This window comes from Lupinus angustifolius, chromosome LG06, assembly GCF_001865875.1.
Source record: "Lupinus angustifolius cultivar Tanjil chromosome LG06, LupAngTanjil_v1.0, whole genome shotgun sequence".
NCBI classification, from domain to species: domain Eukaryota; kingdom Viridiplantae; phylum Streptophyta; class Magnoliopsida; order Fabales; family Fabaceae; genus Lupinus; species Lupinus angustifolius.
In genome coordinates, this window is record NC_032014.1 from 9,030,572 (window position 1) to 9,036,056 (window position 5,485).

Genomic DNA, 5,485 nt, shown 5'->3' on the forward strand with positions numbered 1-5,485 from the left:
GGTGATTCAGCATTAAGTGTTGAGTTTCGAAAAGCGGATATTCTAACCGCGACACCTATTCAACCCCTCCCCTTCTAGGTGTATTGTAACCACTGATACCTAACAAAATTAACCCAACCAAATAAAATTTTTCTACCTAAAGAACTACGTAAGCCTTGATTCCCTTAATAGGGATACGTAGGACCGGGGTCATTCTTGTCAGGCACAATAATAAAAACAATTTTTTTCTTCATTATAATTAATTAATTAATCACACAATTAAAAAAAATAATAATAACACAATTAATAATCCATGCAATATAATAGGCTACCGTTCAAACGGGCAACTAGGGTGCTAATACCTTCCATAGGGTGTAACCGACTCCCGAACCTTGATATCAAAGTCCAATGCCCAATGTGATTGGACCAAAATATTTTTCTACATTTTTTGATTGAAAAAAATGTAGTGGCGACTCTAATGAGGTCGTGCAGCCGAAAATTGGGGCGCGACAGCTGGCGACTCTGCTGGTGACTTTTTTTGGTGAGTCAGACCCGTAAATATTAAATGCATGTTTATTTTTTATTGTTGTGTTTATATTATTTTATTGTATGTCATTAATATCTCCTGTCATGCATATCACATTGGCGTAAGTATATGCTTTATACCCGAGCATTAAGTTAGGAGGAACATCCGCCTTGTCGGTAAGGACTTTGGGCCTCACTTACATTGGCATGATGAACCACCCAGATTGTTACCAAATATCATGGGCCTTACTGGTGTAGACTTCGGGTCTCACTTGTAATCTCTGAGATATATGGGTTTCCTCTCTTTATGATTGGATGCAATCTGGGCCCCTTAGAAGCAAGTCGTATTAGATAAACCCAAAACATCTTAAGTATACCATATTTATGATAGTGAGTGCATGCATCCAAAAATATATTATTTGAACATTCATTCATTTGTGCTTTCATTCAATAATAAAACTTTAATTGATTGACTAATGCATTTATTCATTGCATTCAAAAATATAAAAAAAATTCATTAATTGACTCATGCATTCATTACATTCAAGAATAAAATCATCATTAATTGGCTTATGCATTCATTCATTGCATTCAAAAAATAAAAAAAAATCTTCATTATTTGACTCATGCATCCGATAAAAAATAAAATTAGATGCATTCATATACCTTATGCATTATAAAAATATTTGCATCCTCACATTATTCATACATCCAAACATATGCATAGCCATACAGGTTTCTTGTATTTCATGCATCATTTTAAGTTATAGGTTGCATCTCCATTCATGTAACATGATAAAAAATTCACTTCATGCATATCATGCATCAATAAGAAATCATCTGTTTGCATGCATTTCATGATCCCACTGCTAAGGACACTCATAAATGGAAGATTGATTTTAAGAATAATTTTGTTAGACTCGACTGAAAGCCATCAATATTGAAACTGAAGACATTCAAGAAGATAGAGAACTCCCAATTTGTGGTTGAGTCCATGTTCGATAGTGCATTTTCTTCAACCCAGCAAAGTCAGAGACCGATATGAAAACTTCTCTTCACTTAAGGACCACAGTCAAGGTTAAACCATTCAAGTATTCACTCAGAAAGATTTACTTTCAAATGCATATCTTTTTAACAAGTATATCCTGATACATTGATCATGCAAGTTTCACCATCTGATACCTAACCATACTAACTTCACTCACCATATTTATCCAAAGAACACATAACCACATAAACCCAAATAAAATTAATCTATGCATTGCTGTGAGATATTTGATTTAAAGTAAAATAAAATGGAGAATGATGCAAATGTAAAACAAACAAAAATGATGTACATCTTCAAACAATTTTTTCTAATGACACAAGGCATTTTTTGTAATTCTTAAACATCTTGGAGATATCTCTAGTCATCCCTTTTGAGCCCAGACATAATGAAAGGAGATAATTTTTGAATAACCATCAATATTTCAATAACCCGAGGAAGGTAGTTTTTCAACAGTTTTCCTTGACATTCAATTATTAAATAAAAATATTTTTTACATCAATCATGTGCCCGGAAGATAAGAAAAATACAAAGAACGTTCCTTGCTAAAAAAAATAAAAAAGAAAAACCCGCTGAGAATCCTCAATTAATATCTCAGGCAAAAAAATTAGGGCCAAAGTGCAACATCAAGGATCACAAAAGAAACCTTTCATGAAAAAATATCGCCTTAATCATAGGTCATCCTTATCAAAACTTGAAAAATTCTCTTAATAGTTGAATGTCATGTTTGAAAAATGTTGAAAGTAGGATAAAGAAGAAAGGTGAATGGTGGATATGAGAAACACAAATTTTGAGCCTTATATCCTTTTCTTGAAAAACCATAGCTTAGCCACCATACAAGCTTAAAAAGACCTTGTTGAAGACTTATTTGTCTAAGACGTGCATCAATACCAAAAAAAATGCTGACTCCACAAGTCTCGTAAATTTTCGATAAAATATCTCATTTTTAATGCATAAGTTAAAATTTATTATCACCATCATCATATCAACACAAGCAAAACATGAATTAAATGTCATCAACCACAATTAAATATCAACCATCTATCCTTCATACCTTCAACAACACTCTTAAAGCCAAAGACAAATTCAATTCTATCATCACCATCACATCTACTATTAGCCAAACTCAAATTGAATTCTATCATCACCACCATGTCTACCCAAGCCCAAGCCAAATTGAATTATATCATCATCATCACCACCATATCTACCCAAGCCAAACCCAAATTTTATCATCACTACCACATCACCACTCATAGCCCAAACACTTACCAAAATTTGCATGATCATTGTTTTAGAAAATAGTTATGCAGAGCAATAAAGGCAAAAGAAAATTGGAAGCTTCTCAAATTGAGGCAGATTTTAAGATGATTCATGGCCTAGAACTTGACAATCTAAACTTACCAAATCAATACGGATATAAGAATGACTCAGATTATCTCACACTGGAGGGAGTGGAAAGCCACAAGAAGACCAAATTGGGGCAAATTTTGGTGTTGATCACATTTTCTAGTGGAAAGTCAGAAGAAGCCAAAACTGGGCAGATTTTGGGTTGATCCAATTTTCTTGTGAAAAATTACAAGAGTCCAAAACTGGAGCAATGCAGAAGTGATTTCTCATGATTGTATTAGTTGAATCAATCACGAGAAGTTAGAATCTCTCAATTAGATACAAGAAAAATCTTCGATTATCAAGCATCTTGAAGAAAGAACGACTCATTATTCAAGGCTTCTACTTTCCATCGAGCTAAGACATCCAAGTTTGTTAAAAAAAAACAAAAACAAAACAAAAAAGAGAGTGTTAGGTTGAAAACCCACATGGGCAACCTAGAAAAAGATGAGTGATCCTAAGTCGAAAACCTATGAAGGCGACTTGAGATCCTAATGAGAGAATTCCCGACAGATGCCTACATATGGTATTCTGGGAAAAAATTAGAGAAAATTAAATGAACACACCAAATGGAAGACTTGGTATTGCATATCATCAATCACCCAAACAAATGCAACTTTTTGGAGAATCTAAGTTGTAGCCTCTTGGGTGAAGACAAGAGTTCATAACATGCACACTAGGACAATTTTTGCTGTTACAAAAAGCATCAACACTTTTGAGAGAAACTTTATGCAAACCTACACTCGGGCAAAATAGTTTGGTTTAGTCATTGTCCATAGGATCATAGTGAAGCGGTTTAAGGATCACCTTAAAGAAAAACATCTTCAAGTAAACTGGGGCAGATTTTGATAGCACCAATCAACATCAAGAAGAAGGACCACTTCAGTTGAGTCTACAAAATTCGATGAATTTCATACACAAAATAAAAAACAAACTGAACCCTAAGTGATGCATTAGAACATTTGTGCACATGTCTTACTCATTCAAACAAAATATATAGTACTCATGACATACATATATTAAAGCATAACTATATTTTTCAATGCATAGTCACATTCATATACCAATCATTATAGCACAAACAAAAAAATATGGCATAATCATTCATTACATATAACTAGGCATTCATACATACATATTCAAAATATTCTTCTTATAAGCACAAACAAAACAAAAAAACAAAAAAATATTGCATTGCATATAACCAAACATTCAAACATGCATCCCTACACTATTCTTCCAATAAGCAGAAACAAGTCATTGTATTGCATATAACCAAACATTCAAACATGCATCCCTACACTATTCTTCCAATAAGCAGAAACAAGTCATTTTATTGCATATAACCAAACATTCAAACATGCATATCTACATCATTTCTCTAATAAACATAAACAAACGAACCAAAAAATTGCATATCATACATCTCAACATACATTTACACACAATATCTACATTAACAAATCAGCGCGAAACATTACATTCTCCAATTGATATTTCTACCTTTACACCAAAACCTTCCTTGTGGCAGCATGGGTGCCTTAGCAAATCTCTGAATCGTTTTGGCAGCACGGGTGCCTCAACAAATTCCTGAATCATTTTGGCAGCATGGGTGCCTCATCAAATCCCTGAATCGTTTTGGCAGCACGGGTGCCTCATCAAATCCCTGAATCGTTTTGGCAGCATGAGTGCCTCAACAAATCCCTGAATCATTTAGGCAACATGGGTGCCTCAACAAATCCCTGAATCATTTAGGCAACATGGGTGTCTCAACAAATCCCTGAATCGTTTTGGCAGCACGGGTGCCTCAGCAAATCCCTGAATCATTTTGGCAGCATGGGTGCCTCAGCAAATCCCTGAATCGTTTAGGCAATCCTCAACAAATCCCTGAATCGTTTTGGCAGCACGGGTGCCTCAGCAAAACCCTAAATCGTTCTGGCAGCATGAGTGCCTCAGCAAATCCCTGAATCGTTCTGGCAGCACGGGTGCCTCAGCAAATCCCTGAATCGTTTTGGCAGCAAGGGTGCCTCAACAAATCCCTGAATTGTTTTGGCAGCACGGGTGCCTCAACAAATCCCTGAATCATTTTGGCAGCATGGGTGCCTCAGCAAATCCCTGAATCATTTTGGCAGCATGGGTGCCTCAACAAATCCCTAGTTCATCATGGCAAACGTGAGAATTGCCTCAACAAATCCCTGCTCCACCAGCAGAGCATCGATCTGCTTCATCAAATTCGGTACCTGTCCTAATGGCCCTTTTCCGAGCCTTAACAAAATTAGTATTCATTTCTTTACCTATTACTTATCAGGACAACTCCTCAAACTTCAGTTTGAGTTATGTCCAATAAGCAACACGTAAAGATGGGCAGCTGTGAATACCCAATTTTGTCCGGCCCAAAAATACTTCATAAAAAACCAAATTTTCAATAAATATTTTTGATACAAATTTCATCAACTCAAATATATATTTTATGTGAATCCGATTAGATTCCATGAATTGATTTTTGTTAGAAAATGGGGTAATCAAATCAAATAAATGAATTCATTA